Below are 22,855 nucleotides of genomic sequence, written 5' to 3'. Positions count from 1 at the left end.
TAGAAAAATATCTTTTCTTAGTTTATTTTAAGAACCACAGGTTCAAATTCTACATGTAATATCTCATTCGAAAGGTATTGCAGGTAAGTACTTTAGGAACTTTAAATCATAAAAATTGCATGTATACTTTACAAGTTATTGACAAATAGCTGTTTTAAAAGTGGACACTTAGTGCAATTTTTACAGTTCCTGGGGGAGGTAAGTTTTTGTTAGTTTTACCAGGTAAGTAAGACACTTACAGGGTTCAGTTCTTGGTCCAAGGTAGCCCACCGTTGGGGGTTCAGAGCAACCCCAAAGTCACCACACCAGCAGCTCAGGGCCGGTCAGGTGCAGAGTTCAAAGTGGTGCCCAAAACACATAGGCTAGAATGGAGAGAAGGGGGTGCCCCGGTTCCGGTCTGCTTGCAGGTAAGTACCCGCGTCTTCGGAGGGCAGACCAGGGGGGTTTTGTAGGGCACCGGGGGGGACACAAGCCCACACAGGAATTTCACCCTCAGCAGCGCGGGGGCGGCCGGGTGCAGTGTAGAAACAAGCGTCGGGTTCGCAATGTTAGTCTATGAGAGATCTCGGGATCTCTTCAGCGCTGCAGGCAGGCAAGGGGGGGGTTCCTCTGGGAAACCTCCACTTGGGCAAGGGAGAGGGACTCCTGGGGGTCACTTCTCCAGTGAAAGTCCGGTCCTTCAGGTCCTGGGGGCTGCGGGTGCAGGGTCTCTCCCAGGCGTCGGGACTTAGGATTCAAAGAGTCGCGGTCAGGGGAAGCCTCGGGATTCCCTCTGCAGGCGGCGCTGTGGGGGCTCAGGGGGGACAGGTTTTGGTACTCACAGTATCAGAGTAGTCCTGGGGTCCCTCCTGAGGTGTTGGATCTCCACCAGCCGAGTCGGGGTCGCCGGGTGCAGTGTTGCAAGTCTCACGCTTCTTGCGGGGAGCTTGCAGGGTTCTTTCAAGGCTGCTGGAAACAAAGTTGCAGCCTTTCTTGGAGCAGGTCCGCTGTCCTCGGGAGTTTCTTGTCTTTTCGAAGCAGGGGCAGTCCTCAGAGGATGTCGAGGTCGCTGGTCCCTTTGGACGGCGTCGCTGGAGCAGGATCTTTGGAAGGCAGGAGACAGGCCGGTGAGTTTCTGGAGCCAAGGCAGTTGTCGTCTTCTGGTCTTCCTCTGCAGGGGTTTTCAGCTAGGCAGTCCTTCTTCTTGTAGTTGCAGGAATCTAATTTTCTAGGGTTCAGGGTAGCCCTTAAATACTAAATTTAAGGGCGTGTTTAGGTCTGGGGGGTTAGTAGCCAATGGCTACTAGCCCTGAGGGTGGGTACACCCTCTTTGTGCCTCCTCCCAAGGGGAGGGGGTCACAATCCTAACCCTATTGGGGGAATCCTCCATCTGCAAGATGGAGGATTTCTAAAAGTCAGAGTCACCTCAGCTCAGGACACCTTAGGGGCTGTCCTGACTGGCCAGTGACTCCTCCTTGTTGCTTTCTTTGTTCCCTCCAGCCTTGCCGCCAAAAGTGGGGGCCGTGGCCGGAGGGGGCGGGCAACTCCACTAAGCTGGAGTGCCCTGCTGGGCTGTGACAAAGGGGTGAGCCTTTGAGGCTCACCGCCAGGTGTCACAGCTCCTGCCTGGGGGAGGTGTTAGCATCTCCACCCAGTGCAGGCTTTGTTACTGGCCTCAGAGTGACAAAGGCACTCTCCCCATGGGGCCAGCAACATGTCTCTGGTGTGGCAGGCTGCTGGAACTAGTCAGCCTACACAGACAGTCGGTTAAGTTTCAGGGGGCACCTCTAAGGTGCCCTCTGGGGTGTATTTTACAATAAAATGTACACTGGCATCAGTGTGCATTTATTGTGCTGAGAAGTTTGATACCAAACTTCCCAGTTTTCAGTGTAGCCATTATGGTGCTGTGGAGTTCGTGTTTGACAGACTCCCAGACCATATACTCTTATGGCTACCCTGCACTTACAATGTCTAAGGTTTTGTTTAGACACTGTAGGGGTACCATGCTCATGCACTGGTACCCTCACCTATGGTATAGTGCACCCTGCCTTAGGGCTGTAAGGCCTGCTAGAGGGGTGTCTTACCTATACTGCATAGGCAGTGAGAGGCTGGCATGGCACCCTGAGGGGAGTGCCATGTCGACTTACTCATTTTGTTCTCACTAGCACACACAGGCTTGTAAGCAGTGTGTCTGTGCTGAGTGAGGGGTCTCTAGGGTGGCATAAGACATGCTGCAGCCCTTAGAGACCTTCCTTGGCATCAGGGCCCTTGGTACTAGAAGTACCAGTTACAAGGGACTTATCTGAATGCCAGGGTGTGCCAATTGGGGATACAATGGTACATTTTAGGTGAAGGAACACTGGTGCTGGGGCCTGGTTAGCAGGGTCCCAGCACTCTTCTCAGTCAAGTCAGCATCAGTATCAGGCAAAAAGTGGGGGGTAACTGCAACAGGGAGCCATTTCTTTACACCTTGTGAAAGAATTAGACAGTTACTCCATAGCCAGGGTAAAGAGGAAGTGGCTAACACAATTAGAAAACATGAATAGAAGTACGAACAGATATCAAATGAAATGGAAAGGTGTATTGGCAAGGGGCATGAGGGATCACACAATTTACTATGGGATATGTCCAGGTATGCACATCACACAATCCATGACATCAAGATAAGGAAGGAGGTGCTCAGCAATACAAACACAGAGCTGGAGATCACAAGACACAGTCTCTCGACGTACATAAAAATGTACAGAGTTAAACAGAATAATAGCCATGGGAAGGGCTGCTTTGGAAGGATCTGGATACATTGTTTAGCATTATTGTACCATGAGATTTGTGGGAGGATTGTAAGAAAGCGATACACTGGCCTGAAATATGTGACCACTACTCCAATTACTACACTATCGTTTGGCACTAGACTAAGTATGGGAAAGGTTTGTAAGTAGACAAGGGATGGCTGTAACATGCTTACACACTGTAGAAAATGTAAGTTCAATTGTTAAGTTATCACACGTAATAAGACACAAGCTTCTGACTTTATTACTTGTTAGTGGCTTTAGGTTAAGATCCTCAGGGGGCATTTCACTGTACAGCTGTGGATAGTGTATAAAAGTGGTTCCCAACCTATAGTCCGTGGACCCACCGGGGTCCGTGACACATTCCCAGGGGGTCCCCAGGCCTGGCTGGGAGGAAGTCACTTCTCCAGCTGGTGCCTCTACAGAAACATATGTGTGAGTGTTTATATATTTATTACTTCCTTTCTTCAGCAGGTTTAAAAGCACTGCAAAGATCATTGTACAGCGAAAATAAAAGCGTCAAGATAACTCCAGTGATTAATTTACCTGCTGGGGAGGAATGAGAGTTTTGGACAGTGGCAGTTTTGACTGAAAGGTAGTGCAGATGGTTAATATGCCAGCTGCAAAGGATGTGTATCATGCAAAGAACAGTATTTTATGTGGATGGCACAGTGGGTTACTGCTTTTGACACAGAGATTCTTTAGTTACTGTATAGTTCATAATAGTAATCTAGCACAGTGAGCTATGAACTGCAATTAAGGAGCTGCATGCCAACTGCATAGCACAAATTAGAAGACTGTTTTTTTCCCAGTCTTTCATTTTCCTTATGCTGCTCAAAAGAAAAAAAAAAAGGGGGGTTTGCCTGTGTAGAAATACATTCTTATTATTAAAGACAACGCTAACGACTGTGTAGTGTTCTGAATGCTGAGTTTGTGCTTCTCCAGACCAAGCACTCTTAGAAAAATACCTACCAGTGTGGATGCCATGTGAATCCTACACCTTGTACTCCCCTGTAAAGTGCTCCAACACCTACACTGGTATGAGATCTGCTATAATAAAAACTTATTACACGTGACAAAAAGGATAGGGAGAGAAGAGAGGCACTTATGGTTTACTTCCTTTCCCCACCACATATTTATGTATAAAAGCTTTCTTAGATCTTATGTACCTAAAATTAATAACAGAAATAGCCCCGGAGATAATTTAAAAAATTGCCCGAAGGATTCACCTTTCCTGAATAAAACTAAAAATTGAAAAGTTAGTCGCCAAGATGCAGCACCAACATTTCCAATAAAATGTTTAGATTTTTGCATATTTTTTTCAATATAAAAGAATTATTTCATGTTTGAAATGTAAATTGTGCAAATTGCTTGGGGGTACCTGGCTTCCAGTAATGTTTCACTGGTGGTCCCCAGGAGTAAAAAGGTTAGGTACCACAGGTGTACAACAAATAAGAACTTTCTTATGTAGGGATTACATTTAAAAATATTTGACCCATGCAAAGGTTGCCAAAATTCTTACAGTGAACAAATTTAGTCTTGAGGGAACAGAGGGTTCATTTGCAGCAGTTAACAATATGTTGTCAGGAGTGTGGAATTTTATAAAATGTCTACTTGTCCATGGGACAGCTTGTGTCATCAGTCTACTTGTCCTGTAAAAACACATGCATATTTTCTCCTGCTAAAATGGTGTTTACAAATATTGTTTAGGAGTTCGATTTCCTGGTCTGCCTCCTTAAATGCTAGCTCATGCATAAAAGCTGTAAATCTGCACTCATGCAGGAACAGATACCATGGGTGCACTTTGTGATTTTCTTTAAGAATTCTGCCACACACTGGTTATCGCAGACCTTTTGTTATTTGAATTCTGTCTCTCTGTTTATTGACTGGCTTCAGTGGTAGTGACACCATTCTGCTCTTCCATACGAAGCATATTGGTACAAAGTAGTTTTGTTCATTCCAGGAACTACTGTGGCAATGTGCATCGTTGCTGAAAAGATTACATTGATTTTTCCGTTATGAATATAAATTTTGGAAATACCGCCATGCATCCGCACATTTTACTAAATGATGCTTCAAAGAAATGACACCTAAAATATCATGGTAGTTTAGTAGAATGTTTCTTTCCTAGTTACATTGTTTGTGAAGATATTTTGAAAGCAAATTTTGCTTTCGAGCTTCTGCAGATATTTGCATCTGATGAGAGAGCATTCTGGAAGAATTGTGCTTGGCATTTGTTTACGGTAATTCCATACCCCTGGTTGTGTATTTCTTCATAGCTCTATAGAGTACAATCTAATAATTTAGTCATGTTCAATGACAGAAGAGATATAGGTGGTCATTCTGACCCTGGCGGTCTTTGACCGCCAGGGCGGAGGACCGCGGGAGCACCGCCGACAGGCCGGCGGTGCTCCAATGGGGATTCCGACCGCGGCGGTAAAGCCGCGGTCGGACCGGCACCACTGGCGGGGTCCCGCCAGTGTACCGCCGCCCCATTGAATCCTCCGCGGCGGCGCAGCTTGCTGCACCGCCGCGGGGATTCCGACCCCCCCTACCGCCATCCAGATCCCGGCGGTCGGACCGCCGGGATCCGGATGGCGGGAGGGGGGGGGGGGGGGGGGGGGGGGTCGCGGGGCCCCTGCAGTGCCCATGCCACTGGCATGGGCATTGCAGGGGCCCCCGTAAGAGGGCCCCTACATGTATTTCACTGTCTGCTGCGCAGACAGTGAAATACGCGACGGGTGCAACTGCACCCGTCGCACAGCTTCCACTCCGCCGGCTCGATTCCGAGCCGGCTTCATCGTGGAAGCCTCTTTCCCGCTGGGCTGGCGGGCGGTCTGAAGGCGACCGCCCGCCAGCCCAGCGGGAAAGTCAGAATTACCGCCGCGGTCTTTCGACCGCGGAACGGTAATCTGACGGCGGGCGGCCTCCGCCGCCCGCCAAGGTCAGAATGAGGGCCATAGAAATTAACAGAAGTTACTATGTGCTGAATTGTAAATAATATAAGGAAATAATAGACATATAAAAATTTGGGTTCTTGTTGGGATGTAGAGTGAGTTAGTTATGTGATAACAAACTTCTACTAAGGTGTATTGATATCTAAAATAAACATTAGTGCAGTAATAATAATTACACATGACGTGTTAGTGACTGATCGATTTCACTTAATAAGAGGCTAAAAGAAAATAACACAAGTGGATGTTTAAACATCTGCAGTACATGTATTATGTTGAAGTCATGTGAGTGCAACCAGGGTGTCAAAAGGGCAATGAATGGGTAAAAATGCAACACATTTGTCACAAATGTATTTTATTTTTATTGTATTTTATTTTATGCATTTATCTGCGAGGTCCCTGTATTAAATTGTGGCAGTTAAGATTACCTTCCCCATTTCTGAAAACCACAGACTCTGGGCATGGCTCCAAGGGCAAAGCCACGGATTGTTGCGATATGTCACCATGACGGACAAAGTAGAGGTGTAGAATAAATAAATGTACAGCTGAATGTTACAGTTAATTTTAAAGTTTATAGGATTTTTTTTTATATACACCCTGGACGCAGGATGTATCTACGTATATATATATATATGTGCATATAATTGGCATCAGGAGGAGTATTTTTCTATCCGTGTTTTTTCCTAGGTTTCAGAACATGGACGAGAAGATGTGGTTTCTGTATCCGTCTGTCTGTTACGTTTTATGTTTTCATAATTAATGGGAGTCTTCCGTGGTACATCTTAATGTGCACAGTGACATGGATTGCCTTCATGTGTTGGTAGATTGCAACTAAATATTCTCCAAACTGTTTTTGGGTATTGAACATACCTATATTAGGATAGTTATTACTACCTTAGGATGTGCTATGTAGTACTGCAATACAGCTATTAGTAATATTTTCTGATGATGAGAGTGCCAAATATAAATAAATAAAATAAATATAATATCTTAAATGAACATCTGCATTTCAGAACATCACAATTGTACGAGAAAGGGGAAGTGACTTCTGATGGTGGTGATGCCTGCAAAGTCCCAACCCTGCCAGCATTGATGCAGATATTCTGTGTGTTGAAATAAAATAATAGGATACAATGCTATGTTCCAAAAATACTGGCTGTATACCCGTGTAACATGTGTTTTTTCCTGACCTTTGGATCACCATTTGTTTGGTGAAATAGTTTGGGTGAATATTCCACTGTTACTGAGTGTAATTGTTAGTTATTTTTTGAGTGTTGATTTCAGTTTAGGAGTGTACTAGTTACCCCATAAACCAGTCAGATATGTCCCTTTATAAGATTTTGTGCATATGCTGAGCGGTTCTAGATTGATGCACTATCGCTTGCTTCATTGGTCAAGAGAGGCACCCTTGACAAAGTTGTCAAACTGAGCACCGACTGAGATACTGTTTGACTGGCCTATGAACATGTCTGGTGCTGAGAAGTTATTATCTGAGAAGACATTTTGACAGCAGTTTGCATTACCTTCAGCATTAGGTGCTGCAGGCCCTTCCTGGCTGGACAATACTATCTGGACATGATCTCCAACAGAGAGATTGGGCTTGGGTCACCTGAAAAGTAGGAGGGACTGACCTCCTGGATCCACAGCTATTACACCAAGAAGGTACACCACCGGAACACGACTGCATCCTGGAGACTGGGTGTGGGTAAAGGCCACACCAGACATCACTGCCTTCAACCACGGTGGAAGGGACCACACAAAGTACTGTTGACAACAGCCACAGCAGTCAAGTGTGAGGGCATCACATCCTGGGTCCATACCTCACACACCAAGAAGGCCGCTGGACCAAAGGACGACCAGCTGCCAACAAAGTTGCCGATGAGAGTAATGCCACCTTCACCACAGCGGTACAACCTTCGTTCAACAAGCGCCACAAGCCAACACTGACGGAACTGCTTGTGCTACACTCCCACAGGAGTCGGAGAGTGTGAGCGGGTTCCCCAGTATACCAGAACATTGTTCTTGGACTGCTTGTGCTGCAGCCCCACAGGAGTCGGAGGGTGCAAGCGGGTCCTTCAAGACATCAGGATATTCTTTCAGAACTGCTCGTGGTACTCTCCACAGGAGTCAGAGAGTCAAGCAAGGCCACTTAAGTATTAAAGACATCAGGATATAAACGAACAGAATAGTAAAAGGCCGCTAGAAAAATGTGCACCAAGAGGTACAGATCCCAGTAGTCCTATGGAAGCAGCCGGTCTCTAGAATCGGTGCGGCTTGTAGCCCCATTGGGAGGTGCCTCTTCCAATTAGGAATATAGCAAAAATAGGACAAAAGGGCCATCCCTCGGGTCAGTGGACTATCGCACCCAACTCCCTTAGAACTGGACATTGGGATTCATCCCTTTATACTCTGCATAACTACAAGTGTCAACTAGCATTCGATGTCACCCCGAAAATATACCAAAGGAATAGACTACTCGTGTGGCACTCCTACAGGAATAAGGAGGTACCAAAGGTTACATACCAATAGATCTGGTTTCAAGTGCTAGCCACATTCGACCACACCCTATATACGGCAACATGGATTTCAGATTACAACGTATGAAAAAGGAGAAGAAGAAGTGGCCTGTGGTTGTCACAGCATTACTCACCCCGGTAGCAGCTATAATAATAACAACGATCCTGATAGTATATAAAGACAACATACATATTCTATGGCTCGACCGGGAATACTACATCCCCAAAAGTGGCCAAGGTGAAGGAGCAACCGGTGGTGAGAACAACAATAACTCAAAACAACATGAGAAGGTGGAGGATAAAACAAAATGGGTGGAATATACAAAATGGAAAGAAGATAGAGAAGATTATAAGGACAATACATTTGTGCAAACGGTATCAATGTACAAAGAACTAGCAAATGTGTCTGATTGTTATATCTGTACCCACCCTCCTACCACGAGCCAGGAGAAAAGAGATTACACTCAGATGCCCCTCACAGAATTTGTGGCATGTAACATATTAGATAATATGTTAGGGGGAAATTTAAAAGAAATGAGAACAAGGAAAAGAGAAAAGGAGAGAATAAGAGAAAAAATAAACATAGGAGAAATAAAAACATGGGTGATGAGGAGAAAAAGGGATGACTATGGTTTGGAAGACGAACCTTATGTAGGAGATATGCAAGACAAATTGGTAGAAAGAGTGTAAAATAAATTGAAGGAAGAAGATAGAAGGAGAAGAAAGAAGTGTAGGAGATTAGATAAGAAGAAAGGAGAAGAGAATTTATTGAATGCATTTACAACAGAAAGGGGGAAGGGTTACACTGAAAGGGATCATGGCTCAGAACAACGAATACCATGCCTGGCCATAGATACATAAATAAAGGCACCATGGTGTTTCAAATACTCAAGAGGTAACGCAGACACTAGCAAAAACGGAACTGATGTGGGACATAGTATTTGCAATACAACATTGAGCCTGGACTACAAAAGAAATGACACAACAGGCTTGTCCATAGGCCTGACACCTCCCAAAGTAATATTTATTATATGTGGGACATCTGCATTTTTTAAATTGCCAGCAGGATGGCAAGGTACCTGCTACCTAGCATTCGTGCTACCAAAAATGGCGCATAGAACAGAATTACAGAAGAGGGAGAAAAGAGAACACTTGGCGGGGTGCGCAGGAAGAGGACACCAACGTGGGTGGATGAGGTAATAGCAATAGAGGGGATCATAGTGATGCCATTAGAGATAGCACACTCACAATATGAAATTCACAGATTGGCCGAATTAGTGGAAGGGCTAGCCAGCAACACCGCAGCAGCCTTAGGGAACATCACTGAGGAACTCACAGACATGAGGGCACTTGTAATCCAGAATAGGCTTGCGCTAGACACCATCCTGGCAAAAGAGGGAGGGGTCGGTGCCGTGATCCATCAGGAATGCTGCGTGTATACACCGGATGACAATGGGAATATAAGAAAGGAAATAGAGGACATAAAAAAGGTAGAAGAAGGAGCTGGGAAAGTGGCAGATGGGACAGACGTTGGAGGAATGCTGAATGGAATAGCAGCATGGTTCAGGGGTTGGGGTACCTGGTTGGTAGAGGTACTAGTGATAGGATTGTGGCACTGATAACGCTATGTGTGCTCATACCAGTTTGCCCATCCTTCCTGGCCCCACTCTTGAAAGAAAAAAAAAAACTGTCACCAGAAACACACACACATTAAATGAAGAAAAAGATATAAGGATGACAACAGGGACGAGCAAGAGGTAGGAATGAGAGCAATACACCATGACCCTTAGATTTGTCATTGAGTATCAGAGGGCGGAATGTGGAATCGCATTTTACAGTTCTTAGGTATGCTATGCCTAGTGGCCCCTGTGATACACAATGACAATCTCTGCACAGGCCTATCATTAAGTAAAGAGGCCTACAAATGTAATTCGCTACTGCTGGAACGCATTATGTTGCAAGGCTTGCTCTCTGAACAGCCACCATGAAATATCACCGTCATTGCATGCTAACTGAAGCAATATCCCTTCTGGAAAGTATCTGTCTGAGTACGTGATGTCAGCCATAATGGAGAAATAATCATACGTCAATGTTTGTGGTTTAATACTATAAAAGATTGTGTATTACTTCCTTTAATTAGGCTGTTCGTGTACAACTAGTACAGAGAATCCTCCATGTACATGTCTTTCTATTCTATCTCTAATAAATTCTTTATGTTTTCCTAGAAGAGCTGGCTAACGGTTGTTTGTATCCTGGATGGGTGCTGAATAATTAGGCTTCTACAAGATGAAGGCACAGAGAGGAGAGGTGGGGAGAGGCAGAAACGGCCCTCGGCAGGTGCATTCTCGGGGGCCACAGGAGGAGCAGAACCCTCCCAGTTACGATGCATGGTGAGGGAGAGACACAACCCCCCCCCCCCCCCTCCAAAATAACCCCAAAAAACTGTATAAACAAAACAGGACATGAAGGAGAAGGGATGATGTGATGCACAGGGAATGCCGCTTAAGCGAGGGGCGAGGGGGAAGGGGGGAAGGTGGAGGTGGTCTTTGGTAGGAGTGCCCCTGGGGGCCACAAGGGATATACAGGAATCACCCCCTGCCTTCAAAACAATAAAATAAAAAGCTGCAAACATGGTGAAGAACACCTTTACCAGTGGGGGGGTTGCTAGGTCTCCCTGCTAGGCTTTTGGAGCACGGTAGGGAGTCACTGAAGTAACTGGTGTAGCCACAGGTGTGGCTTGTGGTTCACAGGTCTCTCCGACTACTCAGAGGAGGTTCTTGAGTACTGGGAGCCATCTCCTGCCAGCAATGCGGTGTTCTCCCGAGACCTTCAGAGTAAGGGCCATTCATCACTAAAAACTCTTAGGTCAGCGCGGAGTATTTAAAAAAATAAAGCAAGCACCCTGTACCCTCAGATGAGATGGCAAACACTTAGTTAAGCCTGAATACAAGCGGGCCTCAACAGACGGTGGTCAATGGCTCTAGATCTTGGTCCCATGTTCGATCGACCCAGCTCAGTCAAACCCCTTTGAGAATGCTGCATTAGAAAGAGGGTCCATTGGAACAGCAGACGAAGAGCAAGGAATGTAAGACAATCCTGATAAGTTCGATTTATGTAATCAGCTGAAAACCAGGAACAAGCCAAGTATTGGACAGTGGCGATCTTGAGGAGGGTGGTGGCCTGAAGCAGCTATACCCCCTATTCGGCGGTGGGGCTGGCAAGGGAATGAAGGAGATCTTTACGGGACCCCAGCCCTACTTCAGTCCCTGCAAAAGACAACCTCTCTCCTTCCATTCAGCACAGCTCAGATATACGTACAGTTAGGGAGGCAAGTGTCACTAGTCCCTCCATGAGCTCCGAGAGCCATATGGAAACCAGGACCAGTCAGCCGGGGAAGGAGACAACATGCAGACTCACAGCAGCAGGAGGAGCGAGTTGAAGGAGGAAGCTGCATTCATTCAGAACCCCTGCTCCTTCAAATATTAAATGAGATTAAGTTCATAAAAATTTCATAAACGGAAGCGAATGACAAAATGGAGGCACAGCTAAACTTGATAAATGCTAACATCCCGCAACTTAACTCCCGTATCATGGAGTTACAACAGCGAGTTTCAGATTTAGGAAATGGTCGAGTGCACCTGGTGCCTGCAATCTCCAAATGTCAAGCAGATCTGGATGGGAGACGCAGAGAACTATTCACGTAGATTGAATTTAAGGTTCATAGAATTGATTACAGACCTTATTAAGCAACATGTACTCCTGGAACTGGTGGACAGCCACCAGAATCTTTCCATTATGCAAGCTCATTGCATACTGGCAGTGCAACTACCTAATGCTAAATACCCTCCAACAGTACTGGTGAACTTTGGTGATTTTCGTATCAAAGAACGCATTTTACATCAGGCGATTAAGAGCAGAGTACACCAAATCCCTGGTGATTACACCTTTAATTTTTTTCAGACATGTCAGCTGCCACTGCACGAAGGAAGAGGGAACTGAAGGGAATGATTCTGCCATTTCAAAAAGCAGGTGCTCTGGCTGGGCTCGTCCAGCAATCAAAGCCAAGTCTTTTTTAAGGGCTGGTCAAACATAGTCCATACAGTGGATGCGGCTAAATCTTTGTTTCACTCTATATGTAACATGGAGGGAGTGGGTTGAGGAGGACAGCATTTAGTGGGATGAGTTCCACTGAAACTTTTCGCATATTACACAGAGCACAGCGCACTTAGGGCCACATGTAGGAATGATTTTGCACATCGCAAACAGCGAATTTGGCTGTTTGCGACGTGCAAAATGCAGTTCCCGATGCACAAACCCAGTTTTGCGATTCGGCGATCTTTTTACCGAATCACAAAACAGGATTGTGACTCGCAATTAGGAAGGGGGTTGTTCCCTTCCTAATTGCGACTCGCAGTCCCATGTATGATTGTTTTGTGCCCATGAATGCGGTCGCAAAACAATCGCAGTTAGCACCAGTGTCACACTGCTGCTAATACATTCGCAAACTGGAAGGGGTCCCCATGCGACCCCTTCCACTTTGTGAATGCCACTGAAAAAAAAAATTCAGAGCAGGCAGTGGTCCTACCTGCTCCTAAAAAAAAAAAAAAAAAAAGAAACAAAAACGTTTCAGTTTTTGTTTTTGTAATCCATCTTGTTTTCCTTTAAGGAAAACGGGCTGCATTACATTTAAAAAAACTGCTCTATTTAAAAGCAGTCACAGACATGGTGGTCTGCTGTCTCTAGCAGGCCACCTTCCCTGTGAGGGCTGCCATTCCCAAGGGGGTCGCAAATTGCGACCTACCTCATAAATAATCATGAGGTGGGCATTTGCGACCCCCCCCTTGCGAGTCGCGAATTGTTTCAAGGACTCTATCCTACATACGGTTTTGTGATTCGCAAATTGTGAGTCGCAAAAAAAAAAAACATTGATACATGTAGCCTTTGATGACTATGGGGCACATTACAACTCCGGCGGTAAACACCTACTGCCGTGGTGACAGCTTCCAAAAGACCATTGCCGCGGCTACCAGCCATCCACCCTATTATGACCACAGCTAGATTTCTGCAAGGTTTGCAGAAATCCGGTTGTGGTCATGCTGGTGGATGTCGGTAAGGTGGCACCGTTGTCAGCAGCAGCGCCATGCCAGTAGATCGCTGCAGACCGTATCATGACCCATGATACGGCCTGGCGGTGTTCAGCTGGCAGACTCTGCTTCTGGCAGCAGCGCCCGTCCCATCTCTTGGCGGAGGACCCCCTGACATCAGGTAAGTGGGGGTGCTCTGACAGGGGAAGGGGGTGTTCTGGGTGTGTGTGTATGTCCGTGCGTGTCTGCGGGTGTGTGATGCGTGTTGTATGTGTGTGCATGTTTGGATGTATGAGTGCGTGTATGTTGTGTAAATGTGTGTATGTATGTTGTGTGAATGTGTGTTTGTATGTATGTATGTCAGTGTGGGTGGATGTGTGTGTGAATGGATGTATGCATGTGTGGATGAATGTGGGTATGAGTGTGCGTGTATGTAGTGGGGGGGGTCTAGGGAGGGGGTGGGGAAAAACCACTATCAGTGACAGGGAAGGGATTCCCTGTTATGGATAGTGCCTACCGCCATGGTTTTCGTGGAGGTAAGGTTGACATGAAAACCATGGCAGTAGGCTGGGTCATAATCCCGCAGGCGGGCAAGTGATGGCTGCCGGCTGGAGACTGAAGTCTCCAGCCCGGCAGTTGTTACCGCTGTGGCGTTCGGGGTGGTACATTGGCAGCTTGGCTTTAGCCAAACTGCCAATGTCTTAATATGGAGAAAAGTACCACCAGCCTGTTGGCAGTACTTTCCTCCATATTCACGCTGACCACCGGGGTCATAATGACCCCCTATATGTTGTCATATAGTCACCTGGGGTGGGGGGGGGCAGGTGTTGGCCACGTAAGGGGGGGAGGAAAACGGGAAGGAGACTCTAGCTCAGTAAGAATATCCAATTTGGGGAAGCATTGATGTAGTATGGGAGTTGTGAAAGATGGAACACATGATATCACAGGGCTTGGTTGTCACAATAGATGGCTATTAAACAATTTTTTGCTGCTGGGGTCTTGTAGGAACTTGCTCCATAGTTGTGAGGATTTAGACATAGATCAGATTCTAGATATCCTGGAGATAGTGGAAGAATTGACAGGTCCTGGGGGGAACGAGCGCATGGGGGAATAGGAAAGTTTACCTGGGGATCGGAAAAGCTCTAATCTCTGGGTTAAAGCCGCTAGGAAATGGGAGCAGGGCAAAAATCTGATTCTATTCAAAGACAGCTGTGAGACAGTGAATCTATTCAATTTTGAGGCACTAAAATGAGCTAACTGGCATTAAATGCTATATTTTACTAAATGGTTACTCTACCGTATCCCGCAAGCTCGGTTGTGAATTAATCCCAGCTATCCAGTTCACTGTTTCTGTTATCAAAAGGATGGTACAGTTAACTTGAGGCACGTGATTGGCACTTGCCAATATGTCCAATAATTCTGGGGGAAAATCGTCAAGTTTCTGAATATGATTTTGCAGATCAAAATAGTTCCTAGCATCTGGCTTCTGATCCTGGATTAAATACCCTGAGGTACAACTTTCCCCTAGATGGGTAAAACTAGTTTTTGTTGTCACAGCGGTTGCCCGATCTCTTTTATTGAAAAATTGGTACTCAATGCTGATTCCAGCTGTGCAAGAATGCTGAAACAAAATGGCTCTGGTGAGGATGCAGGAGTGGAAGTACGCCATAAGAACTGGTGGGCTTAAGAAGTTTGGTCAAACCTAGGGTAGCTTCTTTAAGACACAAGATACTGGAGATGTGTAGGTAAATTGAGAGGAGCCACTAAAGTCTAAGATGTGGGCACAGAGCTGGTGGGGATGTAGGCGAATGTGATGTAACTGCTTCATGCGACAGTAATATGAGTACGTTACTGTGAAAACTCGCGTTTTGAGTGGAATATGTTGTATTGGGTTGGATGTATCAATAAAACATTTTTTTTTTAAGTGGGTAAGATTCAAGTGAGGTGGACTGGAGTGGGACAGATTGTTTTGAACTGCAGTGGGGCACACTTTTGGACTTGAGTACAGCAGATTGCAGTGGGGTAGATTGCTTTGGATTGGGACAGAGTGGAGCTGATTGTTTTGGATGGGAGTGGTGCAAATCGTTTTGGATGGGAGTGGTGCAAATCGTTTTGGATTGGAGTGAGGTAGATGGGAGTGGGGCATATTGTTTTGGATTGGAGAGGTGAAGGTTGTTATAGAGTGGTGCAGATTGTTTTGGATTAGAGTGGGTGATTGAGTGGGCATATTAGATTGGGGTGGGGTGATTTGGAGTGGATTGAATTGTGGTCTGGATTGAAGTGGGGTGGATTGTGTTGGAGTGGGATGGGATGGATTTGATTGGAGTGGGGTGGATTGGGTTAGAGTACGATGGGTTGGATGTAGTGGGGTGGATTGGGTTAGAGTACGATGGGTTGGATGTAGTGGGGGATTTGATTTGAGTGGGATGGATTTGAGTGGGGTGGATTGGGTTGGAGTAAGATGGGTTGGATGTAGTGGGGTGAGTTGGATTGCAGTTGGGCATATTGGAGGGGAGGGTGGAGTGAGACAGATTGTTTTGGATTGGAGTGGGGCAGACTGGAGTGGGCAGAATGAGGTGGGGCAGATTGTTTTGGATTGGAGTGGGGAAGACTGGAGTGAGGAAGATTGCTTTGGATTGGAGTGGGGTGGGTTGTTTTATATTGCAGTGTGGGCAGATTTGGTTGGGGGAGATTGCTTTGGATTGGAGTGCAGCAGATTGATGTGGGGCACACTGTTTTTGATTGAGGTAAATTAGAGTAGGACAGATTAAGATGACCTGGGGCAAATTGTTTTGATTTGGAGTGGGGCAGATTGGAGTGGCATGGGTTGGTGTGGTTTGAATTGGGGTGAGTGGTATGGAATGGGGTGGGGTGGGGTAGATTGGGGTGTAATAAAGTGGGGTGGATTGGTGTGGACTTTCGTGGGTCTGATGGGAGTGGGTGGATTGGGGGTTTACCGCACGATTATGTGTTAAAGCATAATTTCAGAATGTACACATAATAAAGAAATGATGTTTCTTTGCAATATTTCAAACATAATCATCATCTTTTGAGAAGAGCGCCCACAAGCAACAACAGAACATAAGAAAACATGAGTCGAAAGTGAGAAAAGCCGACTTCGCAAAATAAAAGAAAGTTAGCTATAAAAAAAATAAAACTTTGCAATTTTGTTTGTCTTGTTGGGAACGTTTTTGCCAGTTACAAGCCTTCTGTTCACAAGGTACTAGAATATAAAAAGAACAAAATAGTACAATCACACCAGGAGCAGCGAACGGGCACAAAATTATGCTTGTCCAGCAATGACGAACTACGAGGCTGTAAAGAAGCATGCCATGCAAGCCAACAAATGGTAAGCAACAGGCAGGCTCCAACCCCTTTACTGAACACAAAAGAGTCTCGCTGGTGCATGCACTTGTAGGTTTGACCATAAAAACAAGTTCCTGTTCGGCAGAACAAACCTCAGAGTTCAGAATAAATCTTGTCCAAAATCTTGTTCTTCATGTGCTTGATTAAACAGTGAACTTTTGAAAAGAAAACATTGGCTCACGTTTCGATAGGATCATCTTAATTTATAAACAACCTTATTCAGGATCTCAGAATCATCTCCAAGATCACAAAAACAACATATGTTACATCTCATACATGTGTGGTGTCTAAAACACTAATGTCTCTGGTATGCCATTACAGTTCTTGAGCTTATTCTTCTCTTAAGGTTAATTTTCAGAACTCACTCATCAATATAATACAAATATATTCCTATGCGTATACATCCCAAAGTTCACTACACCTCTAAAGACCATAGTAAAACCTGTTGGTCATTCTGTGTGAGTCCTCTCTTCGATCACTAAACAGCTTCTTATAACATCTTGAAGCTTGTGTATGATCTGCACAGGCAGGATACAGGCAAAGATAGCAAACAACAGCACTGCCTGCAAAAAGGAAATGAGTTAAATGTACAGTCATTGCCCAAACCAAAATAAATACATTTCACTGATACATGCGTATGAGGGACCTCATGGAGAAGGGAAGTATGAAATGTGACATTCTCCATAATACCATGTGCCAGATTCACATACTGTCATATTATGTATTTACAGTACATACCTAGCAGCCAAATGTCACCATTATTCCTGGCAAACAAATGATGTGCAATGTAGATTTTCCTAGTATTTTATGACGGAAAGTCTTAATTTTATTAAAGACACGGAGGCGAGTATTATGCTTCTCTAACTTGCTTTATTTTAAATAGCAGCAGTCAAGAAAACTACAACTCCCATGGGGCTTAACAGTCTAAAAGCCAATGGGAGAAGAACAGAAAGGAACAGATGCACCAATCACTATACACTGTGCTACGTAACCACTAAGCTTGACTGCGACCAGCCCTCTTTCTTGATGCGAGGGTTTAGTCTATGTGTGAAAACAATGGAAAAATAGTCAAAACGATTGCAACTGCCAGGATCAAAGAACAAAGTTCCTGAAGAAAGTGTAGGCAAAAGAAGAGACGAGGAGAAAGTCGGGAGACGTTCGGGGAATTCCGCTGTAATGAAGCCTGGAGTTCAGAAGGAGCGTATGAGCTCGGTATAACCAGGGTCCGATCAGGTAGCTGGTTGAGATGTTGCGGAAGTTGCTGTGAGGGAGGGAAAAGGACAAAATATTAGGAAAAAATTTGTCCCACTCGAGGCGGGATAATACTCGCCTCCGTGTCTTTAATAAAATTATGACTTTCCGTCATAAATTACTAGGAAAATCTCCATTTTATGTCAAGAACGGAGGCTTCTATTATGCTTTTTTAAAGCATATTAATCACTACAGAAGTTGCAGTATGCACAGGTTTACAATAAAGTGTTCTGAAAACATTATCGTTAGACCAATCGGCTGATCTCAGAATGTCCTCCAAGCTAGAACCAACCCAGACGGCCTTGGAGGCCATCGCACCCCTAGTGGAATGAGCCCCAAAAACAGAGGTATCTATACCTGCCAGAGACATAACCCAGCGAACCCATCTGGCAAGCGTAGCTGAAGAAACAGGTTTGTGGGGTTTGCGAAAAGAAATGAGCAACTGGGAAGAGGAAGACGTTCTGAGGTCAGCCGTGCGTTCTTCGTAACATTTAAGACATTTACCAACGCATAACTTAGGTTGATTGGAAAAATATGGGTAAAATACTGTATGTAAAAAAGATTTTGTGCGTTTATGAACCGAAAATAATACACCTGAAGGGGCAAATTGTCGAGAAGAAACATCCAGAGCTCGAACATCAGATAAATGTTTAATAGAAACTAGGCAGAGTAACATGGTGAGTTTGGCAGAAAGCGTTTTTAAAGACAACTCATAATTATCTTGCTAAGATAAAAACAAATTCAGTACTACATTCACATCCCACAATTTTGAGTATTTGGGTAGCGGAGGAAAAGAAAATTTTACTCCCTTTAACAGGCGAAAAAGGAGATGATGTTCCCCTACAGGTTTTCCATTGATCTGATCATGGTGCATGGAAATCGCTGATCGGTATAGGTTAATCGTCCTGTATGACTTACTTAAGCCAGCTTGCGCCACCAAGAAATTAATGACATAATTTATATCTGCTGAAACTGGATCGAGGTCCCTTCCCACACACCAGCTAGACCAAAGCGACCAGGCAGAGCTATATACCTTTCTGGTACCTGGGGCCCAGGCTTTGCTGATGAGGTCCGCAGCTTCATCCGAAATCGGGATGGAAGGTCAGGAAGTTCCGACACCTTCCATGCCGAGAGCTGAAGCGTGTTGCTGATGACAAGGGGATGAGGATTCCCGCGTGGATCTAGAAGAAGAGAAGGGAACGACGGGAGAAGAAGAGGGGAATCGACTGCTAACTCCAATAGAGGTGGAAACCACATTTGCGACTGCCAGAAAGGGACTACCAGTACTGATGTGGCTTTCTGGCGCCTGATCTGGGCCAATACTTTGGTGATCATTAAGAATGGAGGAAACGCATAATTGATTGCTTGGGACCAGTCTTGTAGAAAAGCGTTGGAGGCCAAAGCGACAGGGTCTGGGAGCCAACTGAAAAAGAGGGGTAACTGGGAGTTGAGACGGGAAGCGAAAAGGTCTATGGCAAAAGGGCCCCATTTGTGAAGTATAGAACGGAAAACTGAGGGATGAAGTTTCCAATCGCTGTAGTCCCTGAGGAAGCGAGAGTGCCAGTCCGCCGTCTGGTTGAGGGAACCTGGGAGATATTCTGCTGAGAGGGAAATCTCGTTGAGGAGGCAATACTCCCAAAGACTTTTTGCAAGGTCTGCTAGGGGCTTCGATTTGGTCCCTCCGAGATGGTTTATGTAACGGACAGCCGAAACCTTGTCCATGCGGAGGAGGATGGTGCACTGCACCCTGTCCTTTGCTAGGCTTTTGATTGCAAAGGAGCCCGCAAGCATCTCTAAATAATTGATGTGCAACCTGGACTCCTCGAGTGACCATGTACCTCCAGTCAAGATTGAGCCACAACGGGCGCCCCAACCTGTTAGGCTTGCATCGGATTCTAATACAAGATCAGGGGCTGATGGAAAAATAGCCCTGCCGTTCCAGGCATCTAAATGGTCTGTCCACCATTGGAGTTCTAAACGAGACTTGTGATCGAGAGCTATCATCTCCGAATAAGCAAGACCACTTCTGAGGTGACGGATTTTTAGTCTCTGGAGAGCACGGTAGTGGAGAGGGCCTGGAAAAATGGCCTGAATGGAAGCAGACAGAAGGCCCACAATCCTGGCCAGAGATCTGAGGGAAATCAGTGATCTGCTGAGTGTTTTCCGAATTTCCAATTTTATGGTATGTACTTTTTGTGATGGGAGATGGAGAGTAGAGGACGAGGAGTCTCTCGAACCCTAAGAAGTCTATTCTTTGACATGGGAGGATATTGGACTTTGCTTTGTTGAGAAGAAAACCGAGTTGGGAAAGAAGGGAACAAGTTATTTGCAACTGAGATAAGAGAGTAGCACGATCCTGATGTAGTATGAGGATATCGTCTAGATAAATTGGAAGTCTGATGCCTAATGATCTGAGGTGAGCCGTGACCGGCTTCATTAACTTGGTGAAGCACCACGGTGCGGAAGAAAGGCCGAATGGAAGGGAGGAAAATTGATACGTTTGGCCTAGCCATTGAAACTGAAGATATTTCCTGTGAGTCGGATGAATGGGGACTGAAAGGTAGGCATCCTGAAGGTCTAGACGTACCATGAAATCGCAGGGGAGGAGAATGTCCCTGAGATCCATAATGGTCTCCATTTTGAAGTGCTGATAAACGACAAACTGATTGAAATCCCTGAGATTTCACGGGCCTGAACTTTTTGTTTTTCTTTTGCACCAGAAAGAGAGAACTGAGGAAACCAGAGGGATCTAGAGGGGCTTTTTTGGATGGCTCTCTTTGATAGCAACAAAGCTATTTCTTCTGAAATAAGGGAAGACAACTCCGTGGAAAAACGAGGGGGATGGGGAAAGTACTTTGGCGTAGAACTCTATTTGGTAACCTAGAACGGTATTGAGAACCCAAGGATCTGAAGTGCGCCATTTTTGGGTGAAATAACGAAGTCGTCCCCCTATTGGAGGAAGGCCAGAAGCAGGGCTTACCTTGGTTGTTGTGGGATCGGAATCCACGCTGCCCACGACCTCTGTAGCCTCTGCCACGTTGAGGGTAGAACTGGGGCATGTAGGCTTGAGATGCATAGGTGGAATGAGAGGAGTAATAGGAGCCTCTGTTTCCCTGGAAGGACCGGCCGGTAGAGCGGCTCCTGCCTGTACCGGCCCTGGCAAAAACACGTTGATTGAACACCTTCTTGATGTTTTGTTGAGCCTTGTCAATTGAGGAAAAAGTAGCAACAAATTTTCCCAAGTCTATAACGAAGGTATCCCCAAAAGGATGACCATCAGCTTTAACGCCGGGATCCATGTTGGCCAGGTTTGAAAACTTGGGGTCCAATTTGAGGAGTAAACCTTTCTTTCTCTCATGAATCATGGAGGCGTTAGCGTTGCCAAGGAGACAAAAGGCTCTCTGGGTCCATAAGGATAGCTCAGCCGGATCAATGTCCGCCTCGTCCATTTTGCTGATTCAGTGAGATCTAGAATACGAGCCAGGGGACCCACTACATCCAGCAGTTTGTCATGGCAATTTGACCAGGCTTTGTCTACCCCCTTACAGGGGTCCTTTCCGAATTTGGAGAAAAAGGTAAGGATAGATTTGTCAATTGTAGGGGTCACTGTAATATGGGAAAAAAAGTGATGGTCTGGGGCATTCAGATCTCAATTTAGACCCTGTCTGCTTATCAAGAGGAACTCTCAACCTGGAAGCAATGTGTTTGCCCACGTGAGAAGACGGAGGCCACTCAGAGGAGATAGGGTGGTGCAGGAGTGATGGATCGAACATGAGGTTACCATCCGCATCTAAAATGGTTTTGGCAAAGAACGGGTCCGAAATGTTTAGCTTAGGCTTTTTAGCAGGGGAAGCCTGAGACTGTGAACCGCATATATCAGAGGCGTCATCTGCCTCATCCGCATCACCGACAGTCATCGGTATCTGAAATGTGGGAGATAACAATTTGTTTTGGCGCTGTAACAGAATGCTTAGCTTTAGATTTGCATTTACTGAAAACATTACTATTCCCCTCCTGAGAAGGAGGCCTGGGAGGAAACTCGTCCTTATCCATGGGTGAAGAAGCTTCACCAGTCAAAACAGCCCTAGCGGATGGTTTTTGAATATACAAATCCTTTGATTTTCTTTTTCTGCAATCCCCCGCAGAATGGGCCAGGAAGGATTTTTGGACCATGTTTTGAACAGTGGTCTCAAAATGTTTTGACATTTTTAACATGGAAGCTGAAACAGCTTTGACCACAGCCTCATTAATGAGGGTTCCAAAATCATCCATATTGGTTGATGAAGAATCCTGAGGATCCATAATAAAGAGTATGGTACAGGAATAAACCGATACAATTGTATCAGGGAGAGAAAAAGCCCTTGCAGAAAGGGTTAAACAACCAGGAAGTATTGGGAGGAAAAAAGATAAATACACACCCCTAAGGCGTGTCCAGACCAAGAAAGGTTGACTCGTGAAGAAGCGACAGCAAGGAGGAGCAGGCGAGGCTCCAGAACTTCAAAAGAGCGCGTGGAAAACCGGCACACGGCGGTAAGGAGCGTTCGTATTAGAACGTTCGGAAAGCGGAGGCAGAATGCCTCAAGACGCGCGCGAGCGCAGCTCCCGAAACCCAAGGACTGGGATGAACGCTGCGAGGAACGGAAAGCGCCTGCATATAACAGTATTTAAACGTAAAGTCGATTAAGCGCTTGTAAATATATAAACAAATAAACATATAATCATGAACAACGAAACTTCGTAAGAGAGAATAAAAACACCACTTATCTTGACTGCGAGCAGCAAGAAAGAGGGCTGGTCGCAATCAAGATTAGTGGTTACGTAGCACTGTGTATAGTGATTGGTGCATCTGTTCCTTTCTGTTCTTCTCCCATTGGCTTTTAGACTGTTAAGCCCCATGGGAGTTGTAGTTTTCTTGA

The 22,855-nt window shown here is 45.5% G+C and overlaps 1 long non-coding RNA gene across 3 annotated transcripts in view; it reads right to left on the bottom strand.

Annotated features, from left to right (window-relative positions):
* The window catches only part of LOC138265660 (uncharacterized), a 138,974-nt gene that overhangs the window by 94,039 nt on the left and 22,080 nt on the right, over nucleotides 1-22,855 (bottom strand). The window contains exon 3 of one of the 3 annotated variants that reach the window (XR_011199396.1): nucleotides 17,131-17,251. The exons of 1 other annotated variant lie outside the window; for it this stretch is intronic. This is a non-coding gene — a long non-coding RNA (uncharacterized lncRNA). Of the gene's footprint in view, nucleotides 1-17,130; nucleotides 17,252-17,538; nucleotides 17,950-22,855 lie in introns of those variants that run through there. One more of the 3 variants, XR_011199397.1, reaches the window with a different exon arrangement.

This window comes from Pleurodeles waltl, chromosome 11 (genome assembly GCF_031143425.1).
Source record: "Pleurodeles waltl isolate 20211129_DDA chromosome 11, aPleWal1.hap1.20221129, whole genome shotgun sequence".
Lineage (NCBI taxonomy): Eukaryota > Metazoa > Chordata > Amphibia > Caudata > Salamandridae > Pleurodeles > Pleurodeles waltl.
The sequence above is the reverse complement of the archived record's forward strand: the minus strand, read 5'-3'. Positions and strand labels throughout refer to the sequence as shown.